At 43.7% G+C, this 24399-nt stretch overlaps 1 long non-coding RNA gene across 1 annotated transcript in view; it reads left to right on the forward strand.

Moving 5' to 3' along the window:
• The window catches only part of LOC109453069 (uncharacterized), a 283158-nt gene that overhangs the window by 240202 nt on the left and 18557 nt on the right, over positions 1-24399 (forward strand). Inside the window, exon 6 of the long non-coding RNA XR_012497234.2 lies at positions 23062-23311. This is a non-coding gene — a long non-coding RNA (uncharacterized LOC109453069). The remainder of the gene's footprint in view (positions 1-23061; positions 23312-24399) is intronic.

The raw sequence follows: 24399 nt of genomic DNA on the forward strand, positions 1-24399 counted from the left end.
TCTTTAATAGCCCTGGGGGTGATGGCCCACCCACCCACTCATCCACCCACGTAATGGAGTCAGATGCTAGTGCTTAACCACCAGAAGCCAGGAGTCCACAATTACTGGAATGACCAGCAAGGCCAGCAAGGGAGCTTGGCCCACAGGGAGTTGAGGAGATGATTAATAGCACATGATGTCCTTCGGAGCAAGCTAGATGGACAGTCAACAAGGGTGATGCTTAACATGTGTTAGCAAGGAAAATCAAAAACAGAAGAGCAGGAAGGTTGAGGGCAGTCCCTTTAATAAAAAGTCATGAAGCTTTTTCAGTTCGCATACCTAATCATATTTCCCAATCCAGAACCCATTGTTTGAAGAGGTGATTGGGTCCCTAGGAGGAAAAGCCCTGCAACCCCATGACAGGTATTATAATACTATGATGCTTCCCCCAGGCCCTTCCTAAATAGACCTATGACCATTTACCTGGGTGACTATTCTGAGTGAAAGGGGGATATCCAGACATTTGGAGGACTACTGGACACAGGATCTGAGTTGACATCAGTGTCCTGAGTTGACATAATGTCCAGAGATCTAAAGTGTCATCGCAGTTCCCTGTTAGAGTGGGGGCCGGAGTCTTGGACTAGCCATGTGACCAGTGTAGGCATACAAGGCCGCATACTCAGCAGGGCCTGCACATGGCATTTAATGCTCTGTGATTGCTATCTTGAAACTGTTCATAATTTTATCTTTGAATTTGTTTTATACTTGAAGACTAATGGGACAATGGACTGTAGCATGACCCCCATCCACTACTGCCTCCTTAGGACCAGTTCTCTGCCACCTGCTTCTCTGCTTGCTTACCCTTCCAGGACCTGCCCAGCCTCCCCCTCCATGTTGTGCGATCACTGCTGTTCTTCAACCTGGGAGGGACCTGGAGATGGGCAGAGGAAGGAAGGGGGCCCAAGCATCCCACAGCATCTCGGGTAGGCCATGAAAGCAGCTGCTTTTGCCCTGTGCTGGTATTACCACAATATACTTAATGGGTGACGGGTCAGAGGCTGTGAGCAGGCCTCTTGCTCACCCCTGCTCTGGGTAACAAGCATGTCCTGGGGCAGGTATTTAAAGACCCTTGGGGGTTACCTGTCTGCCATGAGCTGGGATGGCAGGCCTTGGGAATTTAAGATGCCTAGCTCAACTGCCTTACATCCTGCCCTCAGGTCAGGAGACGGTGCGTCAGTCCAATGGCTGGTGAGAAGGGCAAGCCTACAGTCATTAGGCCAGAGTGAGGGAATGTGCACCCTGCTTTACCAGGCCGTCTCGCACTCACCCTCAAGGATCTTCGTGCTCAGGAGGGATCCATCGTCTGGCTCTATGCCTGAGGGGAGAGGGTAATCCTCTTTCTCTCCTTCCAACCTTCCCGAGTCCGGCTTGTATTTGCCTCTTGTGGCCATTTTGAGGCACCCTTAGGGACAAACTATGAAATACAAATGTGTAATTCTGGTGTTTCTGCAGACAAGTTGAATACTCTTATATTTGCATTTAAAGTAGGCATAATAAATGGTAAAATTAACGCTAACAGTTTCAAATTCTGATTTTCATTTACTTACAAAGAAAAATAGCAAACAAAAATACCATGTCAAATTGAGACAACACACAAAAGAAAGGAAAATCTTTATATGCACCATTAATGGCACTTTTTTTCCTGCTTTTTTGAACAAGGGGTTCTGCACTTTCATTTTGTACTGGGTTCTGCAAATTGTGTGGGCAGGCCTGCCTTCAGGATACAGGTAATAAATAAAATCCTGGCTAAAGTCTGACTCATAGTAAGCCCACTGGGCCCATGGACCCACCCAATGGTAATTTTCTCAGACCGTGAATGTATAATTAGAATGTATACATTTGGCAATTGAAGTAATCCCCCATTAGATCCTTGGGTTGTGGGGTAAAGGCTATCATGGTGGGGAAGGCAAAGAAAAACTCTGAAAACTGCTCCCCACCCCAGCCAAGACAGTAAATAAAAAACAATCACATCCTGAGGGAGTGGGAGATTAATCTCCCCATTAAACACTTAAAAATTGCAGGAATGGTGGTCCCCTATAATTCATCAGTTCAGTTCCTGCAGAAAGCTGATAGATCCTGGGGACTGAAGACTACTGCAGACATAACTCACTAGTACCCCTGACTGCAGCGGCTGTACCAAACATCGTAATCCCGCTACAACTAATTCATAAGGTTTCAGGGACTTGGTATGCCACTGTTAGTTTGGCAAATGCATTCTTTTCCATTTCAGTTTAAAAAGAGGATCAGAAAGAAATTCACCTGGGACAGATGAGAATATTCATTTTCTCAGGATTATGTTAGCTTGCCGGGCCTCTGTTGTGATACAGCTTGAGCAAATTGGAGAACAGAATTCTGGTCTTTTGCATTGATCATATCGTGTGGATTGGATAAGCTGAACAAACAGTGGCTAGTATGCTGGAAGCCTTGCTAAGACACATACACCACGGAGGGTGGGAAATCAACCCTACAAAGATTCAGAGAGCTGTCACTTACAGTGAAAGTTTTATGCATCTAGAGGTCCAGGACATCCTGGGATAGTTCCTGCAAAATAAAAGACAAATTGCTGCATTTTGCATCTATGACTATTACTCAGCTCTGGTGACGACCTCCAACTGACCTAGGTATCATTCCCTCAAGCTTTGAAGTCCAAGGCTGTAGCAGCCGATTGGGCCAGTGTTCATCAGTTTCTCATGGTCTAGTGCAGAGCTTCCCAACCAGTAAGATACCTATCCTGGGGACAGCTGGACAGGACCTTGGGGCTTTGTTCAGAAGCAATGTCATCTGGGCTCTAGCCTTCACACTATTTCACTCAGGGTGCTGTATATGCATCACTGTGGTGTGGAAAAATGCTGAGAAGCACTGTTCTAGCTGCCTGGGGTAGACAAAGGAAATAGCTTTCTTCTTAGACACAAAGCCATGCTCCTGTTCCAATTTAAGAAGAACTTCCAGGCATTTGGCAACCCCCAAAATGTCCACTCCACTAAGGTAGTTATTAATTCAATAGCTTTTACTTTTTATTTACTTTTAAATGTTTTTGTTTTTTAATTTTTCAATCACAGTTGACATACAATATTAGTTTCAGGTGTACAACACAGTGATTAGACATTTATATAACTTATGAAGTGATCACCCCAATAAGTCTAGTACCCATCTGACACCTTACATACTTATTACAATATTATTGACTATATTCCCTATGCTATACTTTACATCCCTGTGACTATTTTTATTTTTTAATTTATTTTTAAGATTTTTTTATTAAAAAAATCAGGTGTACATCAAAGTTATTCAACAGTACCCACCTGGCACTGTACAGAGTTATTATCACATTATTTATTATATTCCCTATGATAAAGAAGTGATCACCATGATAAGTCCTGCAACCATCTGACACTGTACCACGCTATCACATATTATTGACTATATTCCCTATGCTGTATGTTACATCCCCAAGACTTATTTGTTTTATACCTGGAACTTTGAACCTCTAATTCTTCTTTATATTTTTCCCCCGTTTTAATTATTCAATTTGAGTTGATATTCAGTATTATTTTGTATTAGTTTCAGGTGTACAGCATAGTGGTTAGACATTCATATGATTTAGGAAGTGATCCCCCTGACTAGTATCCACCTGGCACTGTACATAGTTGTTACCATATTATTGATTGTGTTCTCTATACTTTACATCCCCATGACTATTTGTAACTACCAGTTTCTATTTCTTAATCCCTTCCGTTTTTCACCCTGCCCTCAAGCTCTCTCCTATCCAGCAACCATCAAAATGTTCTGTTTCTAGGAGTTTATTTCTGTTTCATTTGTTTGTTGATTTTGTTGTTTACATTCCACTTATAAGTGAAATCAATGACATTTGTCTTTCTCTGTCTGACTTACTCCACTCAGCACAATACTCTCTAGGTCCATCCATGTTGTCACAGATGGCAAGATTTCGTTCTTTTTTATGGCTGAATAATTTCCCTTGTATATATGTTCTACCTCTTCTTTATCCATTCATCCTTTCAGGGACACCCAGGTTGCCTTCATATCTTGGCTATTGTAAATAATGCCGTGGTGAACACGTGGACAAACATGTCCCCTCAAAATAGCATTTTGGGTTTGTTCGCATAAATACCCAAAAGTGGGATTACTGGGTCCTTCTTTGTCTCTTGTTTTAAATTCTATTCTGTCTGGTATAAGTGTTACTACTCCAGCTTTTGTTTGTTTCCATTTTCATGAAATATATGTTCCATCCCTTTACTTTCAGTCTGTGTGTATCTTTCAATCTGAAGTGAGTCTTTTGCAGGCAGCATATGTAAAGGACTTACTTTCTTATCCATTCAGCTCCCCTATCATTTAATTGGAGCATTTAAACCATTTGTATTGAAATTAATTATTGATAGGTATGTAATTATTGCCATTTTATTCATATTATTTTATTTATTTGTTTGTTTGTTTATTTTTGTCTTAAAAAGTCCCTCTAAGACTTCTGCTTTGGTGGTGATGAATTCCTTTAGCTTTTTCTTGTCTGGGAAGCTCTTTATCTGTCCTTTGATTCTAAATGATAGCTTTGCTGGGTAGAGTAATCTTGGTTGTAGGTCCTTGCTTGTCATTTGAAAGAATATTTTGTGCCAATCCCCTCTCACCTGAAAAATTTCTGTTGAGAAATCAGCTGACAGTTTTATTGGAACTCCCTTGTAGGTAACTAACTGCTTTTCTCTTGCTGCTTTTAAGATTCTCTTTTTGTCTTTAACCGTTGTCATTTTAATTATGATGTGTCTTGGTGTGGGCCTCTTTGGGCTCATCTTGTTTGGGACTCTCTGTACTTCCTAGGCTTGCTTATTTATTTCCTTTGCCAGGTTAGAGAAGTTTTCTGTCATTATTTCTTCAAAGAGGTTTTCCATTCCTTGCTCTCTCTCTTCTACTTCTGGTACCCATATGATGTGAATGTTGGTAAGCTTGATGTCCCAGACGCCCCTTAAATTCTCCACAGTTTTTGGAATTTTTTTCTTTTAGCTGTTCTTATTGGGTGTTTTCTACTACCTTATCTTCTAAATCACTGATTTGATCTTCTGCTTCATTTAATCTACTGTTGATTCCCTGGAATGTGTTCTTCATTACTATTATTGTTTTTAGATTGCACATATAAGTGAAATCATGTATTATTTGTTTTTGTCTGACTTACGGTATTTCAGTAAGCATAATACCCTCTAGGTCCATCCATGTTGTTGCAAATGGCAAAATTTCATTCTTTTTTGTGGTTAAGTAATATTCCATTGTATATATGTACTAACTCTTTATCTGTTTTTCTGTCAATGGGTGTTTAGGTTGCTTCCATATCTTAGCTATTGCAAACAGTGCTGCAGTGAACATAGAAATACATATGTCTTTTTGAATTAATGTTTTGGGTTTCTTCAGATAAATATCCAGAAGCAGAATTTCTAGGTCTTTCATTGTATCTTGTTATAGCCTTTGTTTTAAAGTCTGTTTTGTCTGTTATAAGTATTGCTGTCCCAGCTTTTTTGTTTCATTTCCAATTGCATAAAATATCTTTCCATCCCTTTACTTTCAGCCTTTGTGTGTCATTCAATCTGAAATGTGTCTCTCATAGGTAGCGTATGTGTGGGTCTTGTTTTCTTATCCATTCAGCCACCCTATGTCTTTTTTTTCTTTTTGCTCTCCTGTGCTACATTTTACTTTTTAAAACAAATTTATTGGGGTGACATTGTTAGTAAAATTACATAGATTTCAGGTGTACAATTCTGTATTACATCATCTATAAATACCATTGTGTGTTCACCACCCAGAGTCAGTTCTCCTTCCATCCCCATATATTTGATCCCCCTTATCCTCATCTCCCACCCCCACCCCCCTTATCCTCTGGTAACCACTAAACTATTGTCTGTGTCTATGAATTTTTGTTCCTCATTTATTTGTCTTGTTCTTTTGTTGTTTCTGGTTTATATACCACATATTAGTGAAATCATATGGTTGTCTGCTTTTTCTGTCTGACTTATTTCGCTTAGCATTATACTCTCAAGATCCATCCATGTTGTCACAAATGTTCCTATATCATCTTTTCTTACCGCCAAATAGTATTCCATTGTGTATATATACCACAACTTCTTTATCCATTCATCTATCGAAGGACATTTCGGTTGTTTCCATGTCTTGGACACCGTAAACAAAGCTGCAACGAACATTGGAGCACATGTGTCTTTATGTATAAATGTTTTCAGATTTGTTGGGTAGATACCCAGGAGAGGGATTGCTGGGTCATATGGTAATTCTATTCATAATTTTTTGAGGAACCTCCACACTGCTTTCCATAACGGCTGCACCAATTTGCATTCCCACCAACACTGTATGAGGGTTCCTTTTTCTCCACAGCCTCTCCAACACTTGTTACTATTTGTCTTGTTGATGATAGCCATTCTGATTGGGGTGAGGTGATATCTCATTGTGGTTTTTATTTGCATTTCTCTGATGATTAGTGATGTTGAGCATTTTTTCATATGTCTATTTGCCATTTGTATGTCCTCTTTGGAGAAATGTCTCTTCAGGTCGTCTGCCCATTTTTCAATTGGGTTGTTTGTTTTTTTGTTGTTGAGTTGCATGAGTTCCTTGTATATTTTGGATATTAGCCCCTCATCGGAGGCACTGTTTGCAAAAATCTTCTCCCATTCAGTTGGTTGCCTCTTTATTTTGTTGATGGTTTCTTTTGCTGTGCAGAAGCTTTAAAGTTTGATACAGTCCCATTCATTTATTTTAGCTTTTACTTCCCTTGCCTTTGGAATCAAATTCATAAAATGCTCTTTGAACCCAAGGTCCATAAGTTTAGTACCTATGTTTTCTTCTATGCAGTTTATTGTGTCAGGTCTTATGCTTAAGTCTTTGATCCATTTTGAATTAATTTTGGTACATGGTGACAGATAGAAGTCCCATTTCATTCTTTTGCACATGGCTGTCCAATTCTCCCAGCACCATTTATTGAAGAGGTTGTCTTTTCTCAATTGTAGGTTTTTTGCTTCTTTGTCAAAAATTATCTGTCCATATTTATGTGGTTTTATTTCTGGGTTTTCAATTCTATTCCATTGGTCTATGTGTCTGTTTTTCTGCCAATACCATGCTGTTTTGATTATTGTAGCTTTGTAGTACAAGCTAAAGTCCACCCTATGTCTTTTGATTGGAGTATTTAGTTCATTTACATTTAAAGTAATTGTTGTCATTTTATTATTCATATTTTTCATCTTTTTTCTTATTCTTAAAGAAGTTCCTTTGACATTTCTTGTAATATTGGCTTGGTGGTGATGAACTCCTTTAGTGTTTTCTAACATGGGAATAGCTTTTATTTTTTAAGCACTTACTATGTGCTCTATATTCTGCCTCTCAAAATAAACCAGGTCCCGCTGGTTAGTATGTACTAGGAGTGATTAAAACTATTTCCTGAATAATTTGAACTGTGTGAGCATGATGTTTCTTGTTTTTGTCATTTCTGGTAATTTCACTTTGTGGCTCCTGTTTTGTTTGTTGTGTGTTTGCTTTGTTTTCTGTTTTTAACCAACTTGGACTAATGACCTATTTGTATCATTCTCTGTTGCGGATGTGTGACCTTCTTTCAGAATCCCAGGAACCTGTATTGTGATTCTTCTACTTGAGTGTGCCCTAAGACTCATAGTGACGCTTTTCCTACCCTGTTATCTCCTGCATCATATCATCTGCCAGAACGTATATGACAAGGGGCAATGCTGATTGCATTGCAGCCCTTACCTCCTGAGAAACTCTGTCCTACTTTGGGCCCCCTTAAAAACTGACAGCCTTTTCTGTCACCCCGTATATGAACCCGAGCAGAAGTCTTATACATGGAATGTGCTGCCACAAGAACCAAAGGAAGGCTACCTGGTGCCATACTTTGGACAAGTTTTGGGGAGACACTGGGTTTCCTGCAGGGGCTGTCAGCATGACCCTCCATATGCCAGGAAATGAACTTTTATAAGGTTAAAGCACGGACAGTTTATGGTTATCTGTTAAAGACGTTAACTTACTGTGATGAATACTGATGACCAGCTCAGCAGCAACATCCTGAATAGCTTGTTCTTGTGCTAGCATTGAGCTCTCTCTTATTTCCAAGCCTCATACCTTTACCTTCCCATCAATTCTATGAACAAGGCACAGGGTTTCCTAGTACATACAGTACCTTTGCGTGAATTTCTTAAAGGTGTACCTCTCTTGGTAGATCACTAGAAAGAAGCAAACCTTCCTTCAAGCTGAGCACAGTCTCCACTCACTGCCCTCTAACCAGGTGCCTTTCTACAGGACACAGCCTATATAACTCTGCTTGGTGTTAACTATACATACATCATTCAAATCTATTTATTTTCCACCCAATTCAACAAGAATTGATTCCTTTTTGTGGCAAACATTGCTATGTATTTACCAAACCTCATTTCCTTTTCCTCCTGAGCACACAGCTGACTACATTTCCCAGCATTCCTTGCAGTTCTTTGGTTCCACATGACTGACCTCTGGCCTACAGAATATAGAAAGAAGTGATGTACTTCCAGAGTGACCCATACAAACCTTTCATACCATCCACTACTCTCTGTCTTTCCCCAGATGTTCATTGAAGTTAGCTAAAAGAGGGTAAAGCCACAAGACGGGAGGGGCTCCTGGTTTTTGAATGAGTATGTAGAAATGAGTCCCTCCCTCCATATACCAGGAAATGAACTTTTATTAGGTTAAAGCACTGATAGTTTGTGGTTGTCTGTTAAAGAAGTTAACTTATCGTGACAAATACACTGTTTGCAAACAAGAATCCTGATTAGTCCTGGTCTCCCTATGTTACTAAATTTTATCCATGTCTCAATTATGAATATAAGCTTCTTAAAAATGAGACCTAGAGTTTGACATGTATTTTTTATTCATCTAATATCTAGCTCAGGGTTGGCCTGTAGGTATATTAGAGCCAGAGGATTCTTTAGAAATGTGTAGTTCAATTCTCCTTGTCCCAGTTTCCTCTCCACCAATACACTTTTCATAAAAAAGAAAACCAAGGTTTGAAGAAAGTGAAATAGTAGGAACTAAATGAATATTCAATTGAATAAAATTGTGTGTAACTGTTGATTCTTACTCCAGTTTTCCATATTCACTGAGTTAGACAAATGTTTCCTTTTTGTCCTTGCATAGTTTTTTAAATAAAAGGAACTTCATTAGTCATCTATTGTATATAATAAACTACCCCACAACTTACTGGCCCAAAACAACACACATGTATAATTGCAATTCTGTGGGTCCGGAATCTGGGTGTGAGTTAGCTGGGTGCCTCTGGCTAAAGGTCTCTCCTGAGGTTGTAGTCAAATGGTGCGGCTGCAGTCTCATCTGAGGGAAGGCTGAGGGGAGGGAGTGTGATCTGCTTTCAAGCTTACTCATGTGTTTGCAGACCATGTGGGTCTGGCTACAGAACTGTCTATCCACAGGGCAGCCAGCTTCCCCTAAAGTGAGCAATCCAAGAGAAAGTATCCAAGATGGAAGCCATAGTCTTTTTGTAACCTGATCTTAGAAGCGGCATCCTATCAATTCTACATGAACACCAGAATATAGAGCTCAGTGGGGGTCACCTTAGAAGCTGTTTACCACAGGAACATTCTAGAATTTTTCAAGGAGTCTTAAAGATTGCCAGAGTTTCCTGAGCTCTTTTCTACAAAGTTCTCCTCCTTTTTCTTCTCCAAACCTAACCTAATATGTCAGTGAGTGTATTGATTCAGGACACAGTAGGAGACAATTATTTTAACAAAGAGAATTTAATATAAATAATTGTTAATTCAGTGTGGAAGAACTAATATACCATGTTTCCCCAAAAATAAGACCTAGCCAGACTATCAGTTCTAATGCGTCTTTTGGAGCAAAAATTAATATAAGACCCGGTATTATATATATTATATTATATTATATTATATTATATTATATTATATTATATTATATTAATTAGACCTGGTAGTATATTATATTATATTATACCTGGTATTATATTATATTATATTACACCTGGTCTTATATTATATTAAAATAAGACCGGGTCTTATATTAATTTTTGCTCCAAAAATTAGAGCTGATGGTCTGGCTAGGTCTTATTTTCAGGGAAACACGGTAGCAAAAAGAGTAACAGAAGGTAACAACTGCAGGAAGTTGCTATCCCTTGTAGTATTAGGGGAACAAAGGAAGGAGTTGGAATAATTAAAATGCAGAAATTTGAAGGAAAGGCCCTGTGGACTGAAACATAAGGGGGTTTTGCTCAGCTGGTGCTAAGATCTCAGTTTAGAGGAGGAGCTGCGGTACTGCAGCCCAGACCCCTTAGGAGGGAGTGCCAGCGGCTAGTACTGATGTCTCGGAGGAGAGTCAGTGAAGCGGGTGCGCTAAGTACTGGAAAATTGCCAACTGGTAGGAACTGCTGCTGCCAGGGTGAAGAGGCAAGACTGGGGTGACACTGACAGGAACAGGAAGAAAACTGGGAAGAGCCAGTCTCTTCTTCCCCTGCCAATCTTATAGTCTCTCTCTAGCATCCCCTATTGGTAGAGGCTAAAAGGGAACTGCTGGCAAAGGAGGCGTTTGGTTTGTAGAGTCCCAGCCAAGTTTCTCAAAACAGTACTGAAGTGTGTGAATGGCGGGGGTGGGAGTGGGGGTGGGGGGTAGATGGGGGAGGTGTTGTAACTGAGAGACAGTATCTTCATAACTTGTACATAGAGCCATCCCCAATGCTGGTGACAGTCATTTGGTATATTCTTTAATTTCCTTAAATGGTCTATTATAACAAGTGCTGACATTTGCACATCTCATTACAGTTTTTTGAAGTCTCTTATTTTATTTAAACTTACGATAATAATAGAAATCATTCTTTTCCTGTTGAAGATAATGGTGCCAGATAAGTCAAGCACTTGCCTAATGACATACAATCATATATAAATGGTAGACTTGTGTCTCTCTGATCTCAAGTCCAATGTCTTCCACTATACCACACTGTCTTCTCAAAATTAGTCCACAAACTAAATGAATCAATAACCCTATCTTTATTAGTAAATTCTCAATTAACCAGAAATTAATACTTGCAAGCATATTTAGTAATTATCATTTGAATGCTCCTCAAGTGAATAAAATTTCTTCCGTTCATTCAACAAATATTTGACGAGTATACTTTATGCTGTGAAAGGAGATAAAACCTTAAATAGGATAAGGTATCTGTCCTGAAGGATCTAGTGTAGGAGACAAAAATCACATTACAGTGTGTAAGAAGTGTTATTATAGGGGCGATATAAGATCCAGAAGAGAGAAGAGCCTCCCCACTGCACTTGGCAAGGGGAGAGGAGGGCAGGAGATCAGCGACGGTTGTGGGGAGATGACAGAACAAGGGGAGTGTTGCAGGCATAGGACACAGCCTATACTGGATCCAGGGGCAAGAAAGAGCAGGGTTTGTTTGGGGGAACTGCTTTTGTAAGTGCATCAAGATTCCATCCTGGAGAATGGGGAGAGGGGAAGAGACTGGAGAAAGAGAAAGAAGTACCAAGTCAAGAATAACCATCTTAAGTGGTCCCATTGTAGTCCTGCGGGCAATCGGGGAATCTTGTCTCAGGAGTCTGCTCTTAAAACAGCAGCAAAGCCAGAGTTTGCATCTGGCCCTATCCCCTGTGTGCTTGAGGTAGCAGAAGATGAAAACTTTCCCCTCTCCTGGGTCCCCTGGCCTAAGGGGATTATGCTCTAGGTAGCCAGAACCAGGGCCTGAGTCCACTGCTGATGAAATTCTCATCTTTCTTCATTCCATTAGATCACTCTTTGATGTCACAGGACATTTTGTAGGGAAAACATATGCCAAACTTTCCCCCCCTAATATCTGCAGTGCTCCCACAGATAAATCAAGGAGGAGAAAGTCCCTATTTGGAAAGTCCCAGGTGACCATGTTTGTGGTCCTTTGTGTTTTCATTCTCCCTCCCCTAGTTCTCTAAGGATCCCTTTCTGAAGTCACAATAAACTCTAAATCCCCATCTGAAAATACAACACAAAGAATTCCACTCCTCCACTTAATAAGCCCAAACTCACTACTCCTTGTCACCTACCGCACTGAGATGTTTGCAATGATTGAGGTGGAGAAGAAACTTGAACTCCTTTAGAAAAAGGTCCTGCAGGCTCACTGAGCAGGAGTAGCTGAGAGCCACTTTTGGTGGCTGGTTACATTCTTAAATACTTTACACCATTAAACAGTGGTTCTCTCTTGGGAGTGGGATTACCAGGGCACTTCTACATTCTGTGTTTTCGTATTTCTCTATTTGAATTTTTTGACCACCTGTATATGTAACCACACATGTGTGTTATTTAACAAATGAGTGTATAAACATATACTTAAACCCACTGGAGACATTCTTATCACTAAAAAAGAGTGTGAGGTATGCAGAGTGCAGGAGCTGAAGGCACTTTTGAAATAGACCCTTACCCCAGCTGTGGTCTGTGGTCCAGCAGCAAGAGCTTGACCTGAGAGCTTGTTAGAAACGTAGATGCCCAGATCAACCCTAGGCCTGCTGAATCAAAAATCTGCATTTCAATAGATCCCAGGGTGATTTATATGCACATTAACATTGGAAAAGCCTTGATCTAGTCTAACTAACTTCCACATTTTTACTACTAAGGAAACAGGTAGGGTAGGGGGAATCATTTGTCAAAAGTTCACAGGGCTTGTGTCGTGCGGAGACCCTGCTCGCTGCGCCATTTGTCGTGCAGGGAGGCCTGCGGGGTCTCTGCTCCCGCTCCCCATACAAGAACGCAGGATATGGTGAGGCCAAAAAGGAACACCCACGGAGCCATAGGTAGGGGAGTCATACCACTTTATTCTCTCTGGCGGCACTATACTCTCACTGGAGGCTGGATACACACTGTCCGCAAACCGCCATCCACACTTGCCAGCCCAGCCGCCATCTTCTTGCTAGCCCCATCCTTCTTCTCTTTCTCTTCCCTTTTTCTCAAACCGCCATCTTTTCCTCTCCCTCTCCTAGCATAGCCACGGCAGTTATATTAGTGGCCAATGGCTCACTGGTTACAGCTGACGGCCAACTAGCCACAGCTGATGGCCATGCAATCACAGTTGGCCATTTACTACCTGAGCCAACACCTTTCTATGTGAGGCCGAGAGCCTGGAAACTGCTTTTTGGGGCTCTGCCCCCACACTCCACCCCTACAGGCTCTCGCCTCACAATCTACGCGACAAGCGTCTTCCGCGAGGGGACCTGTGCGAGGAGCCTGGGGGTGAATGCAATATCCTGGACACAGCCAGGCTCTCTGGGCACAGCCAGGGTTTCTCAGGGCACCACCAGTGCTTCTGGGCACGGCCAGACTTCCTGGACTTCTTAGGGTACCACCTGTCTTCCCGGACACAGCCAGGGTTTCTCAGGGCACCACCAGTACTCCTGGGCACTGCCAGACTTCCTGGACTTCTTAGGGTACCACTAGTTTCCCCGGGCACAGCTAGGATTTCTCAGGGCACCACCAGTACTCCTGGGCACTGCCAGACTTCCTGGACTTCTTAGGGTACCACCTGTCTTCCCGGACACAGCCAGGGTTTCTCAGGGCACCACCAGTACTCCTGGGCACAGCCAGACTTCCTGGACTTCTTAGGGTACCACCTGTCTTCCCGGACACAGCCAGGGTTTCTCAGGGCACCACCAGTACTCCTGGGCACTGCCAGACTTCCTGGACTTCTTAGGGTACCACTAGTTTCCCCGGGCACAGCTAGGATTTCTCAGGGCACTGCCACTTTCTCTGGGAACAGCCACACTTCCTGGACACAGCCAGGGCTCTCAGGGCACTGCCACTCTCTCTGGGAACAGCCCGACTTCCTGGGCACAGCCAGGGTAACTTCAGGGCTCAGCCACACTTCCTGGACTCAGCCAGGGCTCTCAGGGCACTGCCACTCTCTCTGGGAACAGCCCGACTTCCTGGGCACAGCCAGGGTACCTTCAGGGCTCTACTACTCTCTCTGGGAACAGCCCGACTTCCTGGGCACAGCCAGGGTATCTTCAGGGCTCAGCCAGACCTCTCAGCGCACTGCCACTCTCTCTGTGCCTCTCAGGGTACCCTGCTGGAACAACAGCGACTCACAATCAAGGTGCTTACATATTCTCAATGGCGGCTAGTCAAGAGACAAAAGCAAATATCCCCCAGTTCCACTAACAACAGTTCCCAAACAAACAGTCAAGCGGTCCATTAAATTAGGGATGGAAGGCAATTCCCCATAGTCCATAGTCATTCACCAGGGCTGTCCTGGGGGTGAGGGACGACCTTGACCTCACCCTCATCTCCCACGGAGGACTCAGCAAGCGTTACCTCCTGGGACTACAAGTCCTGCATCCGGGCTGCCTGAACAGGAACCTCCCCGGCCCACAGGGCTGCAACGACCTTCGCTTTCTCCGGCCTGTGCTGGTTGGGGAACCGTCCACATCTTTCCACCTCTCCACGGGGCTCCATCTCTGCAACAGCTGCATGGCTTTTCCTGCGCTGGTGGGAGAACCGTCCACGTCCTCCCACCCCTCCACGGGGGTCCAGCTCTCCGGCAGCTGCTCCTCCTGGTCTTCCAGAGATTGGGTGTTCATACGCACAAACTGCTCCACCGTCCTTCGGGGAGCTTTGGCCGGCACCATATCCTGCCGACTACGCCATGTGTCGTGCGGAGACCCTGCTCGCTGCGCCATTTGTCGTGCAGGGAGGCCTGCGGGGTCTCTGCTCCCGCTCCCCATACAAGAACGCAGGATATGGTGAGGCCAAAAAGGAACACCCACGGAGCCATAGGTAGGGGAGTCATACCACTTTATTCTCTCTGGCGGCACTATACTCTCACTGGAGGCTGGATACACACTGTCCGCAAACCGCCATCCACACTTGCCAGCCCAGCCGCCATCTTCTTGCTAGCCCCATCCTTCTTCTCTTTCTCTTCCCTTTTTCTCAAACCGCCATCTTTTCCTCTCCCTCTCCTAGCATAGCCACGGCAGTTATATTAGTGGCCAATGGCTCACTGGTTACAGCTGACGGCCAACTAGCCACAGCTGATGGCCATGCAATCACAGTTGGCCATTTACTACCTGAGCCAACACCTTTCTATGTGAGGCCGAGAGCCTGGAAACTGCTTTTTGGGGCTCTGCCCCCACAGCTTGTCAGCATCAACACTAAAGTTTCAATTCCTCTCTTTAGAGTCCCAGACCTGGACTCTTTCCATGCCTGCAGGTTGCCTCTCCAGCTTGTGGTCTTCCTAGAACCTTAGCTTATTTTGTCTGTACGTTGTAAGTGAATGCAGTCTAGGTCTCAGGGCAACATAGAAAGTGAACACTAGTCTTTCCATACAGCTCAGTACCGCTGGGTGAGATAAAGCACTGCAGTCTGAGAACTTGGCCCACCAGCCCTGGACTGACCCAAAATCATTCTAATAGTGTTTGAGAGAAAGCCTAAGGTGGATTTAGGAAAGAGTGAGGACAGAAAAACCAACAAGCCCAGTGATATCAGGGCATCTCAGGAAACTCAGGGGCAGGGGACATGTTTGGGAATCCCTTAGTTATTGGTTCCCATTTGTGCAGGTGCTGGAATGAGTCAAATGCTGCCTGCTGTGTGACAAAGAAGGGAATCACCTGTGATTGAGTATGGAGTGCTTATGCAAATATTAACCAGCTCAGCTGTTTAGAATTTGAGTTTGGTCCCCTATGGTTCATTCAGATGAGACCATCCCAGCCTATTATTGGCAGATCTAGGAAGAAAGCCTAGATCTGCAATGTTAGCTGCTCCTATTGACCTGAAGACATGCTTAGACTGGGGTATATCTGACTCAAGATAAGTCTGAGTCCAGTTCCAACCAGAAGAGGGGCCAGATCAGAGAAGAGCATCCCCAGGGCCACATGTCTAAAGCCTAAGACCTTCAGAGATACCTTGGGAGGCCAAAGGTGCAGGTTGGGTCAAAAGTCCACAAGAAAGGCCAAGTCCTAAACATCAGAAGTGCTGTGTGGAAATTAGCTACAGTGCAGGGAATGAGCACCAGGGAGAAGCCAGTAGGCATGAAGAGTGGTGTGGTTCATAGCTAAGAAGTGGGCGGAGGAGAAAGGTTCAGCTCTGCTTCCACCAGTCTCTAGTTGTGTGATCGTGGGTGAGTGCCTTTTACTCTCAAAGGCATGATGCACCAAACTCATTGACATTATTTCAAGTTAATATTATATCTTTTTGTTCAAATAAAGCACTGATTTTTATAAGGAGTTAAATATAACGCCACTCCCTACTATGGTCTGAATGTGTCTCCCCAAAACTCATATGTTGAAATCCTAATGCCCAGTGGGATGGTATTTGGAGGTGGGGCCTTTGGGACCTACTTTGGACCTGAGAATGGAGCGCTTATGAATGGGACTAGAGCTCTTACAAGAGACTCCACAGAGATCCTTAGTCCCTTCTGATACAGGAGGATATAAAGAAAAGTCTGTGACCCAGAAGAAGGCCCTCACCTGACCATGCTGGTACTCTGATCTCAGACTTCCAGCCTCTAGGACTGTGAGAAATAAATAGAAGCTACCCAGTCTGTTGTATTTTGTTATAGCAGCCCAAAGTTTTCTGAGAGAGAGGGTTATTTTTGGTGGACGGGGAAGAGGGGCAACAAACATTGCCTTACATTCTGGCCTATCAGTGAACTTATTCAAGGTTTTAGGTAGTGAGTGGTAGAGGAGGATTCAACACTGTCTTCTCCGAGAGTCCAAGTTTTTAGTCACAAATCTGAGATGTGTCTCCTTCAGGACTAAATGCGGGCATCACCTGCCCAAGCCCTCCTTGACCAGCATTCCCTCTTTCCCCACATATACATGAGACCTATTTAAGCATCCCTGCCCTGCTTTCCTCATAGAACTTAGCACACCATGCTGTAAATTGTACAGGAGAACTCTTGGAGGGTAAGGACTGTGTTGTACTCATCTGTGACCACAGCATTTAATGCAGTGCCTGACACATAATAAATGCTCAGTAGAAAATATCTGTTGAATGACTGTATACCCTCAGGATGCAATAAATCCACTTTGCCAGATATAGTGGGTTAGCACCCCAAAATCCATCTCATCCCCCGTCTTGTGTATATCCTTATAATGTAGGTGCTAGAAAGGTAAAAGGTACAGGTCCTAGACTCCCTTGCAGCTAAACTCTGGATGTAATTTAGGTTTGGCCAATCAGATGCGTGGGCATGATTTCTGGAAGGCAGAAGTGAGGGGGCAAGCTTCTGCTGACTCTGTTGCTTCTGTGGCAAGATTAGTCATGAGGATGTTTGGTTTTTCTGCAGCCCAGTCAGTGGAGGGCCCAGTGCTGAGTTGCTTGATTTGTGGGGATCAAGAGTCAGGGCACAGGGCACCCATTCTGTTGGTTCTGACTGTAGCAGGCATAACTTGTCTTTTCCTAGTCCTAGTAATGCTGGAGTGTTTTAGAACCAAAGCTTACATTTCATAGAAAGGCCAAGAAGAAGTAGAAGATCTCTGGATTGCTCAAGACGTTGGGGTCATTTCTAAAAGCTCAATATACGTAGTGTTTCTTCAGTCCTCCCCATGACTCCACAGCCATTTAATATTAGATATTTCTAGTTAGGACAGTGTTTCAGCTGCTTCACCCAGACAAATACAGTCACTTAAACAAGGTAAAAGGAAGTCCAGTAGACTATGGGGGCTCCATCCCTCAAGATCATTCAAGGACTCAGTTTCCTTTTTTCTTGGTGCCCGCTCATACCCTGGAGTGCTGCCCTTCCCTGTGGTTGTAGCTGTTCACCACCATCATGCCCCACATTACTGTATGTGGGAAGTGGGAGAGAAGAAATGCAGGGGAAGCAGCTTCCTTATAAGGAAAGGAATTAAAGCTTCATGCATCCACAGCCTACTCAACAGGACACTTACAGGAAGATCTAAAAAAGGGTTCTTGACCTCAATCATGCTAAAAGCACATTGGAATTGGATAGACCTCTGTTTACGATTCAACTCTCCCTCCTATGACTCTTATTACTCTATGACCCTGGACCCATTTCTTTACTTTTCTGTGCTTTGATTTCCTCACTGTAAAATACAGATTACGATGGTATTTATTCCACTGGGTTGTTAGAGAATAAATGAGATAACTCATTTATTATTGTTGTGAAATAAGGTAACTCGGGAAGGCATTTAGCACAGCGTGTAGCAGAGTAAGTGCTCAATAAAGAGTGACTATCGGTGAGAAAGAAAAAGCAAGAAAGCGATTTATGAAGTAATGGGGCAGTGGGGGGGAGGAAGACACGAACTAGATACAACCATTTAAACCGACACCATCAATAAAAATGATTTGCCTACTCAAATTCACAAATCTGAGTTGGGAAACTGTCATATCCCTAAAGAGGGGAAGTAAATGAGTTTGTCTGGGGACAGAATTTCTTTCTCCTTCCTCTTCTCCTTCCCCAGAGAGAACTGCTTTAGGGGAAGGAACATCAAGTTTGCTGAGTACCTACTGTGTGCAGGATTCTTTATCAAGATCTTTCTTTTATATCCAGATGTAAATTCTTTATTTATTTTAGTTTTTTTATTTAAAGCCAAGGGCCCAGGATCTAGCCCTTGGTACTTTATTATTATTTATTATTATTATTTAAAGATTTTTATTATTGGGGAAGGGGAACAGAACATTATTGGGGAACAGTGTGTACTTCCAGGACTTTTTCCAAGTCAAGCTGTTGTCCTTTCAATCTTAGTTGCAGGGGGCGCTGCCCACCATCCCTTGTGGGAGTCGAGTCGAACCGGCAACCTTGTGGTTGAGAGCCCACTGGCCCATGTGGGAATCGAACCGGCAGCCTTCTGAGTTAGGAGCATGGAGCTCTAACCGCCTGAGCCACCAGGCCGGCCAGGGATGTGAATTCTATTAACTCCATTTTATAGAGGAGGAACCAGGCCTCAGGTTGAGAGCTTCACTGGACATCCCAAGCTCATTAGTGATGGATCTTAGATTCAGATCCAGCTCTGTTGTGCCCACATCGAGGCTTTGAAGGGCTCCTTCAGTGCACTGGTGCCTCCCTCGGCCCAGCCGGTACTCATTGGGCTTGTAGGATGACACAATTCTGCACCAGATGGTTTCAGAAAACACTTCATCAATGAGCACAGGATCATCCACCCATAAGCTAGGTGGTTAAGTTTTATTAGCCCCACTTCACCCTTAGAGGAGGCAATTGAGTTAATTACTTGAGCGGAGAGCCCTTGGTGGTATCAGCTGAGGTAATGATCACAGCTAGGGGCTGCCAGTGCTAACCAGAAGCTTTTGTTCACTACCTTCCCTCAGAGAAACTCCAGCACTCAATTGCTCATTAACATGATTTGGATAATTTTCTCAACAGCCCTCCAGTGAAACTTCCAAAGAAGAAAACTGTAAAAACCCATCAGTACAAATGCTTCCCCCCCTCTCCCCCCAAGTAGTGGAGAAAGACAGATCTGCATTGGAATGCTGGCTGGAGCAGTCACTTGCTGTGTGATCCTAATTTATGATGTTCTCTCTCTAGGCCTTATTGTAAAATGAGACTATAATACAGTGTCATTCATGAGATGCTGAAGGACTAACTGGTAACGTCTGTAGGGATACCTTGGAATGTACCTGGGGTTTAGGTGATGCTTGATGAGGGAGAGAGGAAGGAGGGAATAGAGAGGGGGAGAAAGGAAGGGAGAAACGAAGGAAGGACGTGGTAGGTTTACTGAGTGCCCATTGGGTAGCAGGAAATGCATAAACATTATTTTATTTGATCCTCACAACAATCTTATAAGTAGTCCCACCTTCATTGTACATATGAGGAAACTGAGTCCGAGAGCTTTACTAAAAATTGTACGGATAGTAAAAGCAATGATTCAAACCAAGTCTGGGAGATTTCAAAGCCAGATCTCTTCTCTTCTCTTCTCTTCTCTCCTCTCCTCTCCTCTCCTCCCCTCCCCTCCCCTCCCCTCCCCTCCCCTCCCCTCCCCTCCCCTCCCCTCCCCTCCCCTCCCCTCCCCTCCCCTCCCCTCCCCTCCCCTCCCCTCCCCTCCCCTCCCCTCTCCTCTCCTCTTTCTCTCTTTCTCTCTTTCTCTCTTTCTCTCTTTCTCTCTCTCCCCCTCTCTTCCTCACTCTTATTTGCCCCTTTTTGTTCTTTTATTCTCTCTCTCATTCACTCTTATTTACTCACTCTCTTTCATTCTTGGTCTCTCTCAGAGCAAGTTTGGTTATTTCTTTAAATAACCAACTAGGAAAAAGGAAAGGAAAAAGACTGAACAAAGATGTGGAAGCCAAAGCAGCAGATGAGAAGTCTGAACCCTGGTCTTGTGTGTGGACTCTGAGCCTGAGAGGGAAAAATGTAGAGAAAGAGTGAGGAAGGTTAGGAAGGCAGAACAGTCTTCCCTCTATGGATTTACATACTGAGGGTCAAGGCTATGGCCAAGGCAAAATTCAACGTCTAACATGTCTTTAGTAAGTGAGGAGAAAATGCTCAACTTTTTTCATCTATCCCTGTTTCACAGGTGAAACTCGAATCTCTCCTAGAGACTTGGTTCACATCGCTATCCCTGCCATTTCAGCACTGAAACTTTGGACAGAGCCCTTTATGTTCTCTGAGCCTCGGTTTATCATCTGTAAAATGGGCATCCTAGAAACATCCCTGTTCCAGGAATTTAGATGAGGATTAAACTAGATTGGGCAGGTGCAATGCTCTCCACTGTGTCTGGCACCCAGCAAGTACTTAGTAAGTGCTCAGCGTACTAGTGCTGCTGCCATCACTAACCCAATAATAGAGCTCTGTCTCTGGTTTTCTCAAAACTCCTTTCTCTGACATGTAGGTCTTTTGCAAACATGCAATTTTCCCTTTCTGCAGACTACCCATGGTGATCTGGCCCCTTTAACTACGGAGATGTCAAGGAATCTTCGTGAATCAGCCATCAAGTGTAGGCTGCTTGACGTGACTGTGGGGTTAACTTACAAGTGACTAATTTTTGGAGGCGCAATTTGGTACCTTCCCACGGGTGGCACCAAGGCTGGGGGTAATTACTGCTGATGAGTTTACTGAGGGGCTCATTAAAGTGTCGGTATTAATATCCATATGAATACTTTCAACAAAACCTTTTGTTCTTGGAGGAGGGGGTGTGGGAGGTCGTTACAGGAACTGTCTTGCTTTTCCAAATTTAATTGTCTAAATACAATGCTGTCTCAGCAATGCAGGATACATTTTTTCACTCTTTCTTTCTTCACAAGGCTCTGCCAAAAGCCTACTTTGGCAACAGAAATGATTAGTTTGTGTTTCAATAAACTTGCTCCACCAGAGTCACTTCATCCCAGCAGGGGCACGGGGAGTCAAAATGTGCTCTCTTTAACCAGTTTGAGCTGTTCTTTATTAGAGGTGAGTCTGGGTCAAGGGTTGTGGGAGTTTGGGGTGAAGAGGAGCTTACTAGCTACATAAGGAAGTCATCTGTCTTTCAGTCAATACTTTGGGCTACACATGAATGTCAGGGTCACCGTCTCCCTAAAGTTAGCCCCACCCTCCTTTTCACAGCCTGCTGAATTAATCATCGCTAACCTTGCTTTCAGTGTCCGCACTGTGCAAAGCTTTGCTAAATTAATCTTCATAATAATGCAAGAACTATTATCAGCAGTCTCGTTTTGCAGATATGGAAGCGGAGTCTCAGAGAAATTAATTTGCCCAAGTTCACACAGAAATCAAGTGGTGGCATCAGTATTAGAACCCAGGTTTGAATGATTTGGGTTGAATCCATTTGGACTTGATTCCAGTCTGCTGCTTTTAACTGTGAGCTACAGCCAGGCTGGGGAGCTCCACAGGAAAGGCCAGGAACCTGTTATTTCACCTTCTTACCCCAGGGCCCACCACAGAAATTTCTTCAGGCCCTCTTCACCATCTTATCTCTGCATTCCAACTCTAGATTGGAAATACCGGGGTGGGGGGAGGGGGAGAGAATCTAAGAACCAAAATGTGTCTGTGCTGAAATCTTAAGTAAATTTAGTTAAAAAAAAAAAAAAAATTCTGTGATTTCTTTGACAGGAAGCAGAGTTCACATCAAGGGCCCATGTTTTAATTGACTATGATGATTTTTTGCTCTGCACCTCGGAAGAGTCTTAGAGGCAAGACTAGAATGTTAATCTAAAATGAGTGCAACTTTCTTCTGGAACCATTCCTGGCCAGGAAGGCGATCTTAAACTCCCTTTAAGCTGTTCACCTTCCCTATGTGCTTAGACTGGGGTTGGGGGGGTGGAGGGAGGTCTTTTTATGGGAGTCCCTCAGACTCCCAGCTGCTGACGCTTGCTGTACAGGTAATTCTAACACCCTTAGTTATCCATTATCTGTCTAAGCCACCTACTAAACTGTAAGTTTCTGGGTTGACAATGTACAACTCATCCCCAGCAGTGTTTGGCGTATATTTGGAACCCAATTAAAAGTTTTTTAAATTTATTGATTGTTCATTGTTTTGATAATACCTACCGTGGTAGATTTCAGCATGATACCAATTCCTCCACCCACCCCACCCTCCACCTCTACTATGGCTAAGCCCCCACCCCCCTACACACACACACACACACACACACAGTTTCTGCTGCTGTAGCTCTGGGGTGAGCCAGAAAAATCTCAATTACAAAAAAAGCTCCAAAGCATACATTCTTCTTTTTAACTCCAAAGGAGAAAGGAACGAAAGTCCTGTTCTGCATTGATCCTATTTATTTTCCTCTCTAAATGTGCACAGAAGACTAGATTAAGATAAAAGTTGGACAGAAGCCACCCAGAAATGATAGCTTATAACGGTTGCTCACCTTACCTCTGAGTAAGGCTTGCCCTGCAACTGAAAACTGTTTGTCCTACCAGGCCCAGTTGGACCCAGACGCTCCTACGTAGGCTGGGTCCTTAGCTTCAAGGTGCGGGGTCTCTTCTGGCTCCAGGATCCAGGCTGGGGGCCTAGAGATTCTGAGCTCCTGTCATTTCCCTCCCTTCCTCCTTCCTTCCTTCTCTCTTGGCAGAGATTGTATCCTGTTGCTCTGAACAAGGCCCAAGAGAAAGGCCAGCAGCAAGTTATTGTGTTGGGAATGAAGACAAATGAGTCCCTTTTCTGTGGGGCTCCTGGCATCCTGTCGGAGGAAGGAAAGGACAATGCTTTGAGCAAGCTGGCTCTGCTGACCCCCTCCTGAAGGGCTCTCCCCTCCCCTTTCCGGTGCAGCGTTTGGCCCCAAAGCCTCCACTTCCTGAGGAATCATTAGATGCACGTGTGAGGTATGTGGTTCCCCCTGCCAGGGCAGATTCCTGGCCCAGCCTCAGGAAGCATAGCTCAAAGAGACCTGGGCTGGGACCCTGGAACAGAGGAGTCTTGACTGTTTCTCGCTCTGCCATGGTGGCCACTGCCAGATCACTTCACATCCCTGGGCCTCCATTTGGCATTTTTATAAGTGCTTCCTGTGTGCCTGAAAGTGCCACATGCATCAGTGGTTCCAAAACCTTGCTGTGTACCCAAATCACGTGGGGGGCATTGCAGCCTCCCACCCTGAATATGCCAAGCCTGCAGGCGAGGCACATTGAGCAGACTTTTCATCCCTCGGATATATTCTGTGATGATTCAGGGCCGCTGGAATAAGAGGACTATCCCTTCGCCTCTCCTTACCTAGCTCTTTTCTATCCCTCTCTGGTAAATATGTGGGTGAGAGATTGATATGTACAAGGATACAAGAAGCAAAGCAGTAAAGATGAGCAGTTACGAGAGTGGACCCCAGAGACAGAGTCCTGGCAATTAAAACACAGATCCGTCACTAGATGTGTGGCTCTGGGCAGAACTTATAGCCATTAGGTATTTCCCTTTATTCATCTGTAAAATAGGAATAATAATAATCATAATAATAACTTCCTAGGATTGTTATGAGAGTTAATTGAGTTATGTTCGAAGCCCTTAAAATAGTATTTGGCAGATTATAACTACTATATAAGTGTTAACTAATATTATTATCCTAAAGATTTATAGGTCTATTTCTCTCCTTCATTGAAAATATAATCAGCATCTTTTCTGGACCTAATACCAGGCCAAGCCCTGGTGATTTAAGAATGAATAAAATGAGTTTTCTGCCCTCAAGAAGCGTAAGGTTAGCAGTGTTTGCACTCATAAAGAACTAAGTATCATACAATATTGTCACAGACTGAGTCCTCCAGGAAGCAAACGCAGAAGGTGTTTAGTCCCCAGGACATTTTTAGGGAGTGCCTGGGGATTGACACCTGGGGAAGGAGGCAAGGTCAGAGCAGCACTGACAGAGTGAGAAGGCAATCCATGATGCAGACCCCAAAACAAATTTGACTGTGCCACCAAGAGCTCAGGA

Source organism: Rhinolophus sinicus, chromosome 14, assembly GCF_057876585.1.
Source record: "Rhinolophus sinicus isolate RSI-liver-muscle chromosome 14, RSI-T2T, whole genome shotgun sequence".
Taxonomy (NCBI): Eukaryota; Metazoa; Chordata; class Mammalia; order Chiroptera; family Rhinolophidae; genus Rhinolophus; species Rhinolophus sinicus.